This window comes from Trachemys scripta, chromosome 9, assembly GCF_013100865.1.
Source record: "Trachemys scripta elegans isolate TJP31775 chromosome 9, CAS_Tse_1.0, whole genome shotgun sequence".
NCBI classification, from domain to species: Eukaryota; Metazoa; Chordata; order Testudines; family Emydidae; genus Trachemys; species Trachemys scripta.
This window is the reverse complement of record NC_048306.1, coordinates 58293777-58313216: the sequence shown is the minus strand read 5'-3', so window position 1 is coordinate 58313216 and position 19440 is coordinate 58293777. Positions and strand designations below refer to the sequence as shown.

The 19440-nt window shown below is 44.0% G+C and overlaps 1 long non-coding RNA gene across 1 annotated transcript in view; it reads left to right on the top strand.

Annotated features, from left to right (window-relative positions):
• The window catches only part of LOC117883273, a 49284-nt gene extending 40375 nt beyond the window's left edge, over positions 1–8909 (top strand). Inside the window, exon 2 of the long non-coding RNA XR_004647224.1 lies at positions 8836–8909. This is a non-coding gene — a long non-coding RNA (uncharacterized LOC117883273). The remainder of the gene's footprint in view (positions 1–8835) is intronic.
• The last annotated feature ends 10531 nt before the right edge of the window (positions 8910–19440 follow it).

The following is a 19440-nucleotide window of genomic DNA, read 5'->3' as shown; positions in this document are numbered from 1 at the left end:
TGGAGTTAAACCAAAGTCTGATTCAATAGCTAATGATCTCTATTTGCTGCTATCATGGACAACAGATTTTGGCAACAAAACCAAGACTACAAAAATAACCATTTTCAGGTTTCCCTTCCAAGGGGTTCAAGCCACTTGTATGGGAAATGGCGTGAGTTTTTCAGAATGTACCAGAACAGAAACTTACAAGGCTTCCGTAACTCTGCTTCTATTACACGGATAGAAAAACAATGGCAAGCAATAAAGCAGAAAATGATTCCGATCAGGAGTCTCAAGGTGCTACTAGGAGGATACCAGGTGGAGAACTATGTGAAAACCAAAAGGCTTAACCCGATCTTCATCAATGTTATGATAGCAAAAGGAAATAATTAGAATCCATCTAACACGGGCTCCCATTTTCTAGTGTGGGAGTTATCTGTGGTAGTCAGCGGTGTGAAAGATAACCTGCAAGGAAAGAATAAATTGGGCTTGACATTCTTCGTATTTCCAAGGCAAAAAACAAAGCAGGACAACTTTTTTTGGGTGGGGAGAGGGGAGGAGGGAAGGAGGAGAGGGGATTGTAGGTTGAGGAAAACAACCAACAACAAAACATCTCATTCCCCTGGAAGATGTACTTATACTGACCTAAGCCCTGGAGTAGACACAGCTAGGTCAACAGAAGAATTCTTCAGTCGTCCCAGCTACTACCTCTTGAGGGGGTGGGGGATTTACTACAGCAATGGAAAACCCCTTCTGTTCCTGTAGCAAGTGCCTCTGCTATAGCATTACAGCAGTGTAGCTGTCCCCCTGTAGTGTTTGTAGTGTAGATAGGTTATTTTCTCAGGTGACAAGATATTTTGAGTTAAGGGTAATTAAGGGCTAGACTTTGCCTTTAGGCACAGCCCTGTGGAAAGTGGCAGTGCATTAGCTCCACCACCACAGGACCTGTCCTGGGGAGTCATGTGCCCAACAGACACCTCTGTGTTGCAAAATTCCCTCTCTGCTTCCTCTTTGCTTGGAGGAAGGGAACAATAATTTGCTGCTGGCCCAGATCAGAAGCAACATTGTGATACTCTATGCCGATGTTGGCTCAGCTGTGAAGTACTGATACCTTAGTGTGTGGAGGTGTCCATGTTATTTCCATGTCATGGACAGGGCCCGAGGTCCAAGCAGCCTACAGAGAGATGTAGGGGGAGTTCTTACTCTCCTGTGCAGGGATGTAATCCGAGTCACAATCTACCCCTAAATGATTAAGATTGGCAGAGTACATCACATCAGCAGTTGTGATCAGGAAAGAGGACTATAGTGTGTTCCTTGATTATGAAATAAGAATAAATAGCTCTTTGGTTATTACTAGTTCTGTGATTTCTGTTTGAATGATTTCCCTCGTCTCTGCTACAAGGAGGGAAAAAATTGAACAAACAAAATAAAGAAAATACAGCCATCTCCGAGCATTGAGGAATCAGATGGCAATCTTCTCAGATGGCTGTGATCAATGGTGGGAATCTAATGTCTCTCTTTATGTTTCTTCTTTTTACTGTGAATTTTTTCCCTGGTACATTTTATGAGTTTTTTGCTTAAATTGCGTATTTATAGGATTGTCCCAATAGCTAAAAGGCACAGTCTTAAAAATGAGGCTTGGATACTCAGGATGGTTAATAACACAAGGTTTTACTGGCTTTGCTACAGAACATTTACATTATGAGAAGCTATAAAATCCAAGAGGCCATTAATTGATTTACTTTTCCCTGAAGCACTGAAACATCTTTTTATTAAACTTTTGTGCCATCAGCTCAGTTGCTAAAACCGCACAGCGTCTTCACCAGATTTTCCCATCACCCCTCAGTGGATTTAACAATCGGGTGTGTGCTTGGTTGAACAGACTTTGGTTGTATTGAAAGAGACCACACAAAGACTGATGGGTACAGCATCAAAGGGAAGACTCTCTGATGATAAACATACAGTACAGGAGTTCTTCCTCTTGTCTGCATTACAATAGAGTAATAAGACATCTCCGTGGTGGCTTATAAATATTGTCAAAGTCTTGAGTGATTGCCATGTAGGTCTTTTCTCATTTAGTACAGTACTAGTGGGATTTAAGATTAGTGTACAATTCACCTCCATGCAGAGGGACAGTGCAAGGTCCGTGAATGATTGAAGTCCTGTTTTGAGGGTTTCAGTGGCACTTGAGTGATGCCTATCTGTCCGTGCTAGCCCTTGAATGGGGTGAATTTTTTACCCTTTGACTTTAAGGCATTCTGTTCTAGTCTATATAAGTTCTTATATCACACTTATCACCACAGTAGTGGATGCCTTGCAGTGGTGCTTTAAACAATGTGACTAACATTCGTCAGTACTCCAGGAAGTCCTTGCGTTGTGTGCTAGGCCAGTGGCTCTCAACCAGGAGTCCGGGGCCCCCTGGGGGGCTGCGAGCAGGTTTCAGGGGGTCTGCCAAGCAGGGCCGGCATTAGACTTGCTGGGGCCCAGGGCAGAAAGTCATGGGGCTGAAGCCCTGGGCCCTGAGCCCTGCCACCCAGGGCTGAAGCTGAAGCTTGAGCAACTTAGCTTCACAGGACCCCCTGTGGCATGGGGCCCTGGGCAGTTGTTCTACTTGCTACACCCGTTGGTCCTGGCTTTTATATGCAGAACAACAGTTGTGGCACAGGCGGGCCGTGGAGTTTTTATAGCATGTGCGGGAGCCTCAGAAAGAAAAAGGTTGAGAATCCCTGTTGCCTCCCAGTGAATGTGGGGGACTGATTCTTCACTGCTGTATACCTTACACAGGGTCTGCACTAGGTGAAGCCCTCTGCACGGTGCAAGCATCTCTAGTGGAGCTGGAGAAAAACTTTTCGATGAATAATAAATTCCCAGGAAAAAACATTTTTGGGGAGGCACTGAAATGGTGTGTGAATTCAGGTGGAATCTGATGAATAGTTTCAGCCCCCCAAAAATGGAAAAAAAAAAAAAGTCAAAACATTTTATTTTGAAAAAAATCAGAATGAACCTTTTTTGAAAATGTCATATCAGAAGGACATTTTTGAAATGAAAGATGTTGAAAATATAATTTTGAACCGACCCGACGCAACGTTGTCATTGGTGCTGATGAGAAACCAAAAGAACCTCAGTTTCAGCTGGAAACAAACTGAATATTTTCTGCCTTTTTGTTTTGTTTTGTTTTGCCACTGAACTGAAAAATCAATTATTTGCTCAGCTCCACTCTCAGATCCCCTGGTCGCTTACTTGCAAGCATGCAGGATTACAAAAAAGAATAAAAGGGGGTGAGTGGGGGCATGTCAGGAGTGGAAAAATGGTGGTTATGAGCAGGGCCGGCTCTGGCTTTTTTGCTGCCCCAGGCAAAAAAGCCTCCGGCCGCCGCACCCCCAGCGCGGCAGGGGAGGGCGGCCGGGGGGAGGGCGGCCGGAGCCCCAGGGGGAGGGCGGTGAGCCCCGGCCAGGGCTCTGCTCTCCCCGGCGGCCGAGGGGAGGGCGCCGGGGGGAGAGCGGCCGGAGCACGGCCGGACCCCAGGGAGGAGGGTGGAGTGCCCCGGCCGGGGCTCTGCTCTCCCCGGCGGCCAGAGCACCGGGGGCAGGGCGGCAAGCCCCAGCCGGGGCTCCACTCTCCCCGGCAGCCAGAGCGCCGGTGGGAGGGTGGAGTGCCCGACCGGGTCTCTGCTCTCCCTGGCAGCCAGAGCGCCGGGGGGAGGGCGGAGAGCCCCGGCCGTGGCCCCGCTCTCCCCGGCGGCCGGAGCTGGAGCACCGCACCACGCCGCCCCCCCCTCCAGGTGCCGCCACAAGCACAAGCTTGGTAGGCTGGTGCCTGGAGCCGGCCCTGGTTATGAGGAGACACAGAGTTCAGTACATTCCTCATCACATTTCCCTATGGGGTGTTAGTAATGCTATTAGGCAGCTGTGAGTTGGTGACTGCACCAGTGTTCCCGTTAGGGTGAAGTTTGCCTGCTCACCGAGGGTATGTCTACATTGCAAACAAACACCTGCAGCAGTGAACCTGGGTCTACAGATTGGGGCTTGCGCTACAGCTCTAAAAACAGCAGTGTAGATGTTTCCACTCAGGCTCTGAGCCCCCCTCCCCATGCCTGGTTTCAGAGCCTGAGCTATATATCTACACTGCTATTTTTAGTACCATGGTGTGAGCCGCCCATCTGCAGACCTGGGCTCTAAGACACGCATCTGCAGGCGTTTGGTGTTTTTTGCAGTGTAGATGTACCCAAGGGGTCAACACAAATCTTATGCACAACTTCAGTTCTCCCAATAGAGCTGGAGTGGGACTTAGGTTGAGCACACAGGTGAATGGCCCCATCAAGGTAGGATCCCCTTTGCACTCATCCCTGCTGATTGCGCTTCACCATGCACTTATACACACAACCCTCTGCGCCTGTGCTACAGATCTAGCCCTGAGATTTCCTTTGTCTACACTAACAAAAATAAAATCAGCTGAACGTTTGAACTTTTCGTTAGAATTTTTCAGCTCATTTAATTTTTTTCTGGTAACTGCTTGTTAACCAATAGCAGCTTTGCTGCAGCTATCATCCAAACAAGGCTTAATAAGTACCTGCCACTATTCTGTCCTCGCTTCAGATGCCATTCATTATCAGGAATGCTCTTTCATCAGGAGCATTATTGTCTGAAAATGACAACAAATTTACTGAATGGCCTGTTTTGTACAAAATAAATGTCCTTTTTTAATGAATGAAAACCTCCACCTGTCTGTCTTAAATTGATGTCACCCTTTTTTCCCGCTGATCTCCCGCCTTCGTATCACTCAAAACCTGCCTGTCGGTATGTGTTGTCCAAATAGAATGTGTGTGTCAGTATCTGAGCAGTACAAGTGCCTGATACACACATTCTGTTTAAAAGTCATTCTGCTGAAGGACCCAGTTCTCAAATATGGGCCGCTACAGACAATGTTGCAGCCTGGGAAGCTAGGTGCTGAACTACAGATATAAGCTTACAGAATTGGGATGAGGCTATTCTGTTAAGACTTCCATCTTTGAAAACTGGGGGGGGGGGGCTAATGCTCATTTTCATTGTCCCCTTTCCATTGCTTGGGCAGTGTATCATTCACATCCACCTTTAATGTCATAGCAATGCTAAAGGGGACTTAGTGCTAATGAGAATCAAGCCCCGGCCTTCTTATGGCATTGACTTTTTGTCCGGCAAGGGACATTTAAAGAAAATGAGTGATGGCTGGCTGGATGTTTGGAGCCAATAATGTTATGGCAGGGTTCCCAGGTAGCACTGCTGCACATCCTCTCACAAGTTCTTTTTCTTAGCATGTAAACAGAGTACAGGCTTTGAGATATGCTGTACTGTCATTTGGTTTGATGATCCAGGACTTTTTGTGGGAGCAGTGGCAAACAGCAAGAGAGTTTGCTCTCAGCATTCATCTCTTTAACTAGAGTCAGTTCTTGGGGCATAGCTGTTCCCTGGTGTTTGGGCTGCAAATGCAGAAAAAGGGGTTTCCCTGCATGCTGTTTGTGACCACCTCTGTTTAAGGACTGGTGTATAGTGTGTAATTTAAATAAAACACGTTACACTAACCGCCATGTCACTGACTTCACCTTCAAAAGGAATCCAACCTTCAGGGCCCCAATGTCGGCTACTCTTCGGCAGAAGGATGATGATAAGAACTAGACAAAGCTTCAATAAGAACTCCCCAGTTCATTGAAGTGATTTGGATTTAAGCTGGGATCTGAAATACCCGGGTTAGGACCCTAGGAAGGCTACTGAAGAAGCAAATGTTGTTAAGGGCCACATATAGGGAAAGTGAGGCACTTGATTGATCGTTGTCTTGTCTGGTTATTTAGTAGCCTTATATGGTAGTTTTTGTTTTTTTTTATTTATTAACAGTTTGTAAGGATTTGTGGGAGGAATCTAGAATGTTCAGATTGGCACCTCCCATTACTTTAAAAATATAAATAAATAAAAAATTCTAAAGAGAACTTTACCCCAACCGTGCAGCTGTCAATCAGTTTTAGAAACAAACTCAAATGGAACCTTTGTCTGGGGTTCTGAATTGTTTAGGGCTAACCTCAGCATGCCTGAGTTGTGTCCCCCAATGTGACTGTTACTTATTAAACCAATCATAACTAAGGCTACGATTTAGTCACAGAATCCGACTTCCAAAGATCTCCATGACTTCAGTCCTGGTGGCTGGGAGCTGCAGGGTCCCGTAGCCCCTCACAGTGGCAGGGAGCTGTGAGGTACTCCCGATGCCTAAGGCAGTGGTGCCCTCAAGCTCGCAGCCACCATGGACAGAGAGGTGGGGGTACCCCACAGCACCCTGTAACCAGCGATGGCACGGGAGACGCCCACAGCACCCCGTACAGTGGCATGCAGGGGGACCCAGCAGCTCCCTGCCACTGCAGGGGGGCCTGGAGCTCCCAGCCACCCAGCATCTGCCCAACCCCTTCCCATTTTATCATGGATATTTTTAGTAAAGGTCAGGGACAGGTCACTGGCTTCCATTAATTTTTCTTTATTGCCCATGACCTGTCTGTGACTTTTACTCACAATATCTGTGATAAAATCTTAGCCTTAATCATAACTGTCACATTGTTACCTTGTGCTTGCCCCTCATCTCTTTGTTGCATCCACTTGTCTGTGCTCTTATTAGATTGTAAGCTCTTTAGGAAAGGGACCGTCTTTTTGTTATGGGTAGACAGTATTTACCACAATGGGCCCTAACTTGTGATTGTGGGGTCTAGATGCTACCACAGTACAAACAATAATTAGTAATTGACATGGCCAGGCATTGACCAGGAGCCAAAGTGTCAAAATGCAACGAGAAAGGGTCTAGTATTTCTGGCTGGGATTGAAAATCCTACACAACAGCCTCTTTGGCAAGTTTTCAACTAATTTTGCAGGCTCCAGGAGTTTGGGGAATAAGCAACTAAGTTTCTGGATGCTTATCCAAGCTCACCCTGAAGTCTGGATGTTTTGAGGTTTGCCCCATCGCTAACGAAGAAGGTTCTTTGTTTCTTCAAAAAATCTCCAGCTTTATTTTTAGCCTCAAATCATAAAACCTCTGTGATGTCCCTGTGATTTCTACAGCAGGCAGCTGTAATGTCCCTGAAAAAAATGATGTCTTTATTAGTCAGAGAAAGAGATGAAAAGAAAGTTGGTGTCTCAACTGTGCATCTCTGGGGTGCCACAGGACTCTGGATCATTTGATTAGTTTGTAAATTCATTATGACTGAACCAAAGTTGCTAAAATGAGAACCTGCAGCACAGCCCATGCTGGTTTCAACCTCTTTGCTATAGCAAATATGGCACAACTCATGTTTAAGTCAAAGAACTTAAGCACAAAGGCATCTAAGGGAGTTCGGAGCCCAAATCCTAAAATTGTAGCCAAAGTCTGTTGCTAAATATGTGTGGACTTAAGTAATTACATGCTTAAAGATAAACATGTGCATAAATGTGTTACTGAATTTGGACCTATATGAATTCAAATGGAAGTCAGGTACCTCTGGCATCATGCCAGATCAGGACATTAAGGTGGCTTGGTGGTACCAAGTATGTGTGTTAAAATGAATATTTCCTGTCCATCAGGATTTATTGACCCAAAAAGGTATATAGTAACCAAGCTGAATCAGATTAATACCAATTTTGTTCCCAGGGGACAATGACACTGGTTGTTGACCGAAACAGAAGTCAGTGTATAGGTTAATTGCTGAAAGACTGTTTTTATTAATAGTGCCATGGATTTTTGACATTATTTCATGTTGAGATCAAAGCCATTGTCGAGTGGTGGTAGAAATGGCATAACTTGTAGTAGCACTTATTTTCTATTTATTTCATATCACAGTCCCAGTTGGTTACAAAGGTGTTTGATGACATGAGTGACTAACAACACTAGTTATCGATCCTGGAAGGTGAAGATTAAGACTTCAAATGAAGATTGACAAATTAAAAGCAAAAAGTCAGAGGTGACTAACAGCAGCACTCGTTGACCTCTGATGTCAAAGCAGGCAAACAACAGAAGTGAAGATTAAACTGATATTGACCTCTGGTTTGGGGGCAACATTGAGAATTATTGATCTGAGAGAAAAATATTGAACTAAGTAATGTCAAGGTTAGAATTTATTTTCAGAGACAGCTATTGATGTTGATCAAAACCAGAAGCAAATTTCTGTTCTTGTTGCATAGATTCTGCCTTCATAAAGGTTTGTTATGAAGAGGGAACACACATGATGGAATAATGGCCTTTATCTCATTGTGAAGTTTGTAACTGAGTTTCTGTTATTAACTTGATTTTTTTTTTTACATGGAGTGGACAAGGTGTTATCAGATACAGTGGTCTCCAAGGTTCAAAAATCTTGTTCTCTCCGCACTTTGTAGCAAAAGGACAGAAAGTAGGAGAGAAATGAAACTTTCCTAGCTGAGATCTCGTGCACAAGCCAGAATTTTGATGATTAATGTCTCGCTTCAAAAGTTACTGACTTTGTAACTGGGAACTTTCCAGGGGTTTGCGAGACCTGCCCCGAGGCCCTGTTGAAGTCAGTGGAAGTTCTACTGCTGAGTTTAATGGGACCAGGATTTCAACCTAAGTTCCTAGCCCTTTTCCTTGCGGAGAGAGGTCACCAAATCAAACCTGATTGCTAAAAAGGCTTATGAAGAGAATATTTCCATCAGGAGGCTCATTCCACCATGGCACTGAGGACATCCTCCGGGTAATAGGAAGTAACAGATTGCCCAATGCCAGTGGTATCCACCGTGGCTCTCTGCACCAGGGCAGTTAGTGACTTTGATGGGGACCAAGAGGGTATGGTTCCTTTGTGTTACCTTCTCTTGCTCCCTTTGAACTCCTTACTCATCAGAGGTGCATGGTGTCTTCTAGGTTGAAGCTGCCCTTTGGATGACCTATGCTTCACAGAGAAGATCCTCCTTGGCTCATCAAACGTGCTTGGAAGGTAAGGGCCTCTCCTCCATCTCTGAGCCAGGACCAGCCTTTCCAATGGTTTCCTCATAATATAGTGCCCTAAGATAGTGCTCCAGTCAGTGTGGGTGTAGCCTCCAGGGTGAACTGCAGTAACCTCAATGCCTCTCCCTCTGTGTGTGCAATGCAGCTCTCCGGCCCTGTCTTGGCTTCCATGCCTCTTAGCTACAGCTCGCTACTGCTGGATGGTTGAGTCCACAGAGCTATGCACAATTTCTCCCCCCTATTTTTAAAAACCATTCTGGAGTGGGTTTTCCAGATGTGTGCTGAACAGAGCAAGTAAAAAGCAGCTGGTATCAATGTACATCTCCTGGCCTAACCATGCTTATGACAGGACTAAGTCAGCTACATCTAGCTTAGCATATGGCAGCTTTTAGCTCTTGAATGTCCTTTGAGAACCCAACTCCTTTACTGTACTCTAGCCCCACATCTCCCACGTGCTTTGTTTTCACAGGCGATTTGGGTGTGACCCAACACCTCTTCTAAATGTTCCTTTAGCACCCAAATAGGTGGTGGCCCTGTTAGAGCACCCATATGGCCAGTTGGGCATGTGTGGCTTTTTGAAAATTCTGAACTCAGACTCTTTCTATGGAGAGTTTTGTATCGAGTACCGGTACTTGTATCCATAATCCATGAACTAAGAAAACTCCGGGACTGCAATTGTGGCCTTGTACTAAACACACATGTTGTACTGCATTAACCATAGGGATATAGTGAGAATGGTACAGCCCCTAGTGTGGGTGCAGTTGTACCATATAAATATGCTTATCCTGATATAGCTTATTTCTGTATGAGAAGGAGAAACAGATATATAGAGTCATAGTTTAAGGCCAGAAGGGATCATTAGATCATCAAGTCTGATCCCCTGTATATCACAGGCCATTAAATTTCATCCAGTTACCTCTGTACTGAGCCTAATAACCTGCGTGTTTGACTAAAGCACATCTTCGAGAAAGGCATCCAGTCTTGATTTGAAGACACCAAGCAATGGAGAAATCCACCACTTCCCTTGCAAGTTTGTTTCAATTTCTAATCACCCTCACTATTAAAAATTGGTGTTTTATTTCTAATTTCAGTTTGTTCGGCTTCAGCTTCCTGCCATCGGTTCTTGGTATGACTTTTTCTGCTAGATTAGAGCTCTTAATACCTGGTATTTTCTTCTTGTAACAGTACTTTGTACAGTGTAAACAAGTCACCAGTCAGTATTCTTTCTTGATGAGCTGAAAAGATTGGGCTGTTTAAGTATTTCCCTGCAAGGCATTTTCTCCAGCCCTCTGGCACCTTTATACTGGTATAACTGTCCACACAAGGAGTTGTCTGGTTTAACTGCATTGGTAAAAAAAAAAAAAAATCACGCCCCTAAACAACCTATATCAGCATAAAAACGGTGTTGACCAGGCCTGTGTGCGGATCCATGTCTGAATTTCATTTGGATTTGTTAAGCTAGCAAAGAGATTTGCTATCTTTTGTTAGATCATTTTAGCTGAAGAAAAGGATCCTTGGAGTCTCTTTTCACCCATATAATCCTTACCTCATAAACTGTTTAAGCTGAAAAGAGATCTGAGATAACTTTCAGTTGCAGACTTTTGTAGCAGTTCTTCTATCTTGTGCAGTGGTATTAAAAGGAAAAAGCACGAAAAATCATTTTGGAGCCGTTTTATCGTCTTTATTCAGAGGAATCCAAAATATATTTTCAGCTCTCTGGAAGCATTTGCTGCTGGTTCCCCAGACTTGGTAAAATTACTTGTTAATAAAAACGTGTTTTAATATGCTGGCAGAAAATTGATACCATTTCCAATCTCTGCCTTGAAACAAATGAAATGTGGGCAGAAATTGAGCTCTCTCATTTCTGAAATGGAAAATGGATTTTTTTAAAGTTCAGATCATTACCAAGTGTAATATTCTTATAATAAGTTTATCACTGACCTTGTACTATTATTGCTCTGGTGCTAACTTTGTACAGGAACATATTACTTTTAAAAACAACAAAAAATGGAATAGCCTTTCAGTCTTCTGGCCCTCCATAATCCAGCCGAACAATATTGCTTAGCAGTGGTTACGAAATTAATTTGTGAGAAAACAATGCATTGTGTCTGTTGCAGTATAAGGTAAATGAACCTCAAGGGCTGACTTATGTGATTTCTGTTTAACTAGTTAAGGTCCCTTTGACAAATTGCTGAAACAACATCTCCTCTCTCCCCTCCCCAGCTGGAATGTTTGGCATTTCTTCATTAACACCCATTTATCTGGGGGTAATGGCATCAAGCAGGCAGCAAATGAGCAAAATCACACTCTTCCTGGTCTGGTCTTTCTCATTTGCTGATAGGAAAGGAAACTTCTAGAGTTGCACTGGATGAATAAGAACATAAGAATGGCCATACTGAGTCAGACCAAGGTCTATCGAGCCCAGTATCCTGTCTTCCAACAGAAGCCAATGTCAGGTGCCCCAGAGGGAATGAACAGGTAATCATCAAGTGATCCATCCCATTTTGCCCATTCCCAGCTTCTGGCAAACAGTAGCTAGGGATACCATCCCTGCCCATCCTGGCTAATAGCTATTGATGGACCTATCCTCCATGAATTTATCTAGTTCTTTTTTGAACCCCTATTATGGTCTTGGCCTATAAGACTACATCTTCTGGCAAAGAGTTCCACATGTTGACTGTGGGTTGGGTGAAGAAACACTTCCTTTTGTTTGTTTTAAACTTGCTGCCTATTAATATAAACAAAACCTGGGTATGGTTCCGAGCTGTGCCACTGGCTTCCCATCTGACCTTAAGCAAATCATTTAGGGAGAGATTTTCTGGCACCTGAATAAGGGCCAGATTCTTCAGAAGTCCTTAGCCCTTTGCAGCTCCCAGTTTGACACTTATGGCTAAATTTTCATAAGAGCTCAATCAATACCCAATCTGCTGAACTGTTTTGAAAATCTGGCCACTTACTCCAGAGCTTAAATGGGAGCTGATCTCTTTTAAAAATCTGGCTCATCTCTTGATGCTTCAGTTATTGAGCTGGAAAATGGGGACACCAACACTTCCTTTGTCCGTTTGTTTATTTGGATCGTAAGCGCTTTGGGGGAAGGGACACTCTCTCATTATCTGTATGTACAGCACCTAACACACTGGGCCTTGATCTCCTTCTGGACCTCTAGCACTACTGTAAGAATAGAATTTTTTCCTTTCTTAGCTAATCCTTTCATAGGGACATACTCCTTGTGGCAGTGTAATATCAACACAGTTAAAAACACTATTAAAACATACGGTGTAAGAAACAGAGGAGGTGATGAGCAGCATTGTTGAGTAGGGAATAAATGGTGGCTTTCTCATTTCATGTTCACCTCTAGCTGTTGTGTTAATATTGTAATACTAGTGCAATAGCATTGGATAATATAGTCTTCAGCTACTATGAGAAAATAGCACTGTGAGAGGCTAGAAGAATCCTAGCTACAGAGATTAAAATATTTCCCTATTATGGTGTCCAAATACAGGGTCTCTCTTCTCATCCATGCAAGACTATCTATAGAAGATTATTACCAGCTATGCAAAATTGATACCATCTGTCTATATCATAGCCTTATAATCTACACAAAAGCTTATCAACAGAATTGGTAAGGAACTGGAATTTCCATTCCATGAGGAATTCTGACATTTTGAAAAAAATTATTTCAAATCAGAATGAAAAACCTGAAATTTCCCAGAACATGAAATATTTAGAAAAAAATGATTTTGGGTCAATCAAAAGGCTTTATTTTGATTTCAACTTTTTTCAAAATTATTTTTTTAATACATTTTGAAATGAAAAATAGTTTTGAAATGAAAGTTGAAATGTTCTGTTCTGAAAATGTTGAATTGACACTTTTAAAACAGTTTTGAATTTTTTTAAACCAAATTTTGTCAAAATCAACATGTTCCTGCAGCAAGTTTTGATTTTGATGAAATGGCATTTTTCCATAGAGAAACATTGGCCTGCTAAACCCAGGGTTGTGAGTTCAATCCTTGAGGGGGCCACTTAGGACTCTGGGGCAAAATCAGTACTTGGTCCTGCTAGTGAAGGCAGGGGGCTGGACTTGATGACCTTTCAAGGTCCTTTCCAGTTCTAGGAGATGGGATATCTCCATTAATAAAAAAAAATCCATTTGCAAAATATTTGACCAACTCTACTTAATAATTTGTAGAGGTTAAATGAAATAACATCTGTTAATATTTAAGTACTTTCTGGAAAGAATAAATAAAAATTGCAGCACTTGATGTGAATGGTGAGGAGCAGAAGAAATTAACCAAGTCAGTAAGCATCAAAGGAAGGATTTACTTTTAGGGAATCCAATCCAGCATAGAATGAAGGGGGCGGGGGTTGCAGCTGTGATGAGAGAGACTATTTATTGACTAGAGGAAGAGCTGGTTTTTCTGTTGGTAGGCTTATAGTCTTACATGAAACAAATATTTGGCTAAAGGTTGTAAAAAGCAAAGGTTTGGGCTGAAGGTTGAAACACCGCTAAGTAACATCAACCCCTTTCCTGACTGAGAGAGAAGTGGGAAGGATAGGAATTTGACTTAGTATTGCAGGAAGACACTTATAGAAAGAGGATTTTGGCTGACATTTGTTTGGATTAAAACAAATACTGCATTTGGGAAGTGGCTCAGGACAAGAACCACTATGAACATCGCCTGCTTCTGTACTGATATTTGTATCAGTTCATCTCTAAGCAGAGACAAAAGCCCGGCCTGGATCCATCAGGAGCTCAGCCCACACTGAATTCCTTACAGGGTTGGGGCTCAAGACTCCCCTGCATGGCAACCGTGACTGCTCTTCAATGAGGGCCTGATCCAACAGCCATCGAACAGGATTCCCATTGACCTCAGCAGGCACTGGATTGGCTTTAAGGGACTAATCCTGTACTCACTTACTACTGTGGCTATAATGAAGTCAATGGGCGTACTCACAGCTGTACGCACCAAGGGCTTGATTCAAAATCCATTGAGGGCAATGGGAGCTGGTGGGCTTTGGCTCAGGCCCTAAGTCTTGTGGCATTTGTAATACAGCATGCTAACACATCATGCAGCAGCCTGCATCCTTGCTTTTGCAGCCAAATGGATGTATAGGCGAACATCTAGGATACAAGTGGGTGACTAAAATGTTTTTCATCAATCTCAGCTGCATTTGACTGATAATTTGAGGGAAGGGTCTGGGGAGGGAGGTTCCTTTTTAGGTTGAAATACTTATTTTACGGATTTCTTGACACTTGATTTTCATACTTAAAATTAGTGAAGTGCAAAAAACCCCAATTAAAATAAGTGAGTTTATTATTAAAATATTAGTCAATGTTAAGACTGAAGCCTGTGTTCTCTTTACCCTATGAATCTGTTTGTGACATGACTTGGGGGCAGTGTATAGGACTTTAGTTTGATACTAAACTGCTCAAGATAGTTAAGACCAAAGCGGACTGTGAAGAACTTCAAAAAGATCTCACAAAACTAAGTGATTGGGCAACAAAATGGCAAATGAAATTTAATGTGGATAAATGTAAAGTAATGCACATTGGAAAAAATAACCCGAACTATACATACAATACGATGGAGGCTAATTTAGCTACAACAAATCAGGAAAAAGATCTTGGAGTCATCGTGGATAGTTCTCTGAAGATGTCCACGCAGTGTGCAGAGGCAGTCAAAAAAGCAAACAGGATGTCAGGAATCATTAAAAAGGGGATAGAGAATAAGACGGAGAATATCTTATTGCCCTTATATAAATCAATGGTACGCCCACATCTTGAATACTGCGTACAGATGTGGTCTCCTCATCTCAAAAAAGATATACTGGCATTAGAAAAGATTCAGAGAAGGGCAACTAAAATGATTAGGGGTTTGGAAAGGGTCCCATATGAAGAGAGATTAAAAAGGCTAGGACTTTTCAGCTTGGAAAAGAGGAAACTAAGGGGGGATATGATAGAGGTATATAAAATCATGAGTGATGTGGAGAAAGTAGATAAGGAAAAGTTATTTACTTATTCCCATAATACAAGAACTAGGGGTCACCAAAGGAAATTAATAGGCAGCAGGTTTAAAACAAATAAAAGGAAGTTCTTCTTCACACAGCGCACAGTCAACTTGTGGAACTCCTTACCTGAGGAGGTTGTGAAGGCTAGGACTATAACTGCGTTTAAAAGAGAACTGGATAAATTCATGGAGGTTAAGTCCATTAATGGCTATTAGCCAGGGTGGGTAAGGAATGGTGTCCCTAGAGTCTGTTTGTCAGACGGTGGAGAAGGATGGCAGGAGAGAGATCACTTGATCATTACCTGTTAGGTTCACTCCCTCTGGGGCACCTGGCATTGGCCACTGTCGGTAGACAGGATACTGGGCTAGATGGACCTTTGGTCTGACCCGTTCTTATGGCCGTTCTTATGTTCTTATGTTATGTTCCATCAAAATTTAGACTGATGCTATCTTCCTCAAGACCCTGCATGAATTGGCTATTGCCTTACTCTGTTCTTGCAATGGCAGCCACTGTAGTGCTGAATGCAGGGCCAGCCCACAACATTTTGGCATGTGAGGTGGGGAGCTCAAATGACGCCTCCATGCCCCCTCGCTTGGGCCAAAACTTTGAAAGGTCTCAATTCTGCCTTCTTCCTGTTCTACTTCTCTCATGGTACTGTTCTGCTACCTACCCCAATAAAGGAGAGCTAACAACTTAAAATGCCTTGTTCAAAAATTGTAAGTAACACTTAACTTTCAAACACCTGAACAGCAAATGTAACTTTTCTTGTCTGCATAGTAAACACTGGCATTTTTATCTGTTTGAATAATCAAAGTGGTGCTTTCTGTGCCTTCTTGGTTGCAAAGATTTGAACTGCTTCCTACTGAAGGTCCACGATCTTGGCCAGCTCATGCTCTATAGAGATGGTTGCAAGGCCGACCAGCCTCTCCTGTGTCATTGTGGAGGGTAGATGTGTTTTTATTAACTTCAGCTTGGAGAAGCTGCGTTCTCCACTGGCAACTGTTACAGGAAGTGTTAGAAGCATGCACCAAGCAACAAAAGCCTTTGGAAAGCGGGTGGTCATCTTATTTGTGCACATATATTCCAGAACAGCCTTTGGAGTTGATCCTGCTGAAATATATCTTGAAAAGGCTTTCAGTTCATCACCTACACTTGCATCAATATCGTGCATGTCATCATGTATCAATACTGTCTCTAGTGCCCTGCATTGCTGGCAGGGCCGGCTCTAACTTTTTTGCCACCCCAGACAAAAGAGAAGAGTGCCGCCCCGCCGTACTCCCCCACCCCGCGAGTGCCGCCGAAATCCCTGCCTCCCCAGCACCACGCAACCCGAAGCCCCGCCCCCCCAGCGCCGTACCGCGCCAGCCCCCCAAGACCCCGCCCCTCCGAGCACCACACCACCCGAAGCCCCGCCCCCTCCGAGCACCACGTCGCCCGAAGCCCCGCCCCCGAGACCCGCCCGAAGCCCCGCCCCCGAGCACCATGCCGCCCGAAGCCCCGCTCCCCCCAAGCACCACGCTGCCCGAAGCCCCTGCCCCCGCTCCGAGTACCACACCCGCCCGAAACCCCCGCCTCCCTCCGAGCACCACGCGGCCTAAAGCCCCCGCCCCCCCTCCGAGCACCACGCCGCCGAATAAAAAAAAAAAAAAAATCGAGCACCGCCCTGCCCCAAGGTGCTGCCCCAAGCACGTGCTTGGTCGGCTGGTGCCTGGAGCCGGCCCTGATTGCTGGTGTATGTCTTCTTCAGGTATAGTGAGGAGTTTTGGAATATCATACAACATCCCAAATATACTGCTGTGTTCCTTGAGCTTCATAAAACGTTTGTCAACTGACTGTATTGCACAATCTAGCACCTGGTTAAAGAATTCAACTTTGAATTGTTGTTTGGGGTCTCTTATGGGATTATCCCGTGCCTCATAATCAAAATGTCTTCTTCGGTGACTCTTGTATTCCTGAATGGGTGGGAAAATAGCTTCACTGTGAAGTTCCTCTGCCATCTTCTGTGTACTCTTCAGAACATTTTGAAATCTCTCATCTGACCAGTAAGACTGTAGGTAGGACTTTGCTTTGTCCAGTTGTTCCATTGCTCCAGATATATCAAGGTCAGGTGACATTGCCTGAGCTGTGCCAGTGTAGCTTTTTCTCGTTTATGGCACAGGGTCTTTGAAGATCATGACATTCAAACAGACACCAAGCTTCTTGTTTATCAAGCCGTTATTCTCCCAACACTGTTGTATGGGTCCGAAACTTGGACAATCTATAGATACCACTTGAAAGTCCTTGAGAGGCACCATCAACGCTGCCTTCATAAGATTCTGAAGATCAAATGGGAAGACAGGCGCACCAATATTAGTGTTCTGGAAGAGGCAAAGACTACCAGTATAGAGGCAATGATCATCTGTCAGCAATTCCACTGGACTGGTCATGTTGTCCAGATGCCAGACCATCGCCTCCCCAAACAGGCCCTGTTCTCTCAGCTGAAAGAAGGGTACTGTAATGTAGGTGGACAATGGAAGAATTATAAGGACTTACTGAAGGACAACCTCAAAAAATGTAATATTGACATTGATACCTGGGAGACACTTGCCCAGGATCGCTTAAAATGGAGTGAAGTCCTACGGGATGGTCCCCTGCATTTTGAACTTGCTCACCGACAAGATGAAGAGGACAAGAGGTGCAGGAGGAAGGCGAGACTGTTCTCCAGTCATGGTCAACAGCCTCCTGCTGAGCCTGAAAACATCTGCCCTCATTGTAATAGAACTTGTGGTTCAAGGATTGGCCTTGTTAGCCACCTGAGGACCCATAACTCCCATGGAAGATGATCATACTCAGTAACGAGTGATCGCCCATCATCATCATCAAGGTCAACACCTTGGAGTCTCTTGCTTACAACATTTGTTTCAAACAGTATGTCATGCCACAACACTAAGCCACACAGAAATTTGAAGTTATGTATGTTTCTGGTGATTCCATTCCCCTCTGCCACCGTTCTCCCATGAACAGTTCCTGTCATAGCATTATCCTCCATAATGGCAACTATGGCATCATCTATCTTCCAATTTGGTGTTTGATAGGCTTTATTGCCTCCACTTGACTTTCCCATCATGTGGCACTCAGTGGTTTCAGTGTCAGAGAGGATGTTCCCAGATGTTGCTTCAAAATTTCCCATCGATGAGTTGATGCAGAGAAAAATACATAGATGCTTTGAATTCCATTAAAAAATTCAGCAGTCTCACTAGAAGCTGATGTTGCATCACTGACCACCAAGTTCAATGAGTGAGAACTGCATGGGACAAAAAAAGCTCAAGGGTTTAACTCTCGGATCCATGTCTGCACTCCTCTGTTCTTTCCTCTCATGTGGCACCATTATCATAGCCCTGACATCTCATGTCAGCTATCGCAGTTCCCATATCTTCCAGTTTTTCAGGAAGCACATTTGTCATACCAGCTCCTGAAGTATCATCAATGTCAATAAATTCTAGAAAATGCTCTCTGACAGTCACCATTGCAGGAACATTTTCACTAGGTTCTGTTGTTGTTACAAAACGCACCATTAAAGTCATTTGTTCCATATGGCTGATGTCAGGTGTGCAGTCCAGAATAACAGAGTAATATCTTGCTGACTTCAGATCTGCTACAATCTTCTGTTTGACTTTTGTTGCCAGTAACTGTACGATCTCATTTTGAATTGTTTTTCCAAGGTAGTGGTGTGTGTATATTTCTTGGGTGGTGACTCTTCTTAGATGCTCCTGGAGTACAGCATCAAACTCAGCTCCACAGTTTTAAGGAAGTTTCCATTGTTTGGCACATACAGCTGATCGGAAGTGCCACATGGTGCTAGGTTTTGGGTAGCACGCATTCTCACAGTGGCAATGAGCCTTTTCAGAACATTTTGCCAGTAAAGAGACTCTGATGTAATCTTCTCTTGATGCTGATCAGCTATGGTGGCCTTTAATCTTAGTCTCATCTCAAGCTCTTTCCACCTAATGAATGCTCTCTGGTGATTTGCTGCCTTCTCATGGCATGCCAGATTTCTAGCCAGATTTTTCCAGTCCTTTGTTCCTGTAGAACCCAATGTGGCTGGAACATTAGACTGGAAGAGTTTGCAACAAAAACCCTATGCAGCATTCTGGGATTTTGAGTACATAAGCCATGGCCTCTCCATATTGTCACCATTGGGGATTTCATGCCAGTAATGTGTTGGATGGAAACTTCTATTTTCATTGTCTTTGGGGAACATGAAGTTTTTCACTTGCTGTGGCCCATGCAGTACAAGGAAGTCCCTCAGGCTACTGCTCAAGTGGGTCCACAGTCCTGGATCATCTAGACCTAAGGAACTAAACTCAGCAGCAGCTGTTTCTTGCGCCTCCACCACAGTCTCCTCTGATCTACACTTTTCTTCAGGAATGTGCATGGCTACATCCATTTGAGATGGAGATATGGATGCTGCAGTAGTTGCCAGGTCACCTGCACTCTGACTAACTGGAAGATCAGGCATCTCCTCACCACTCA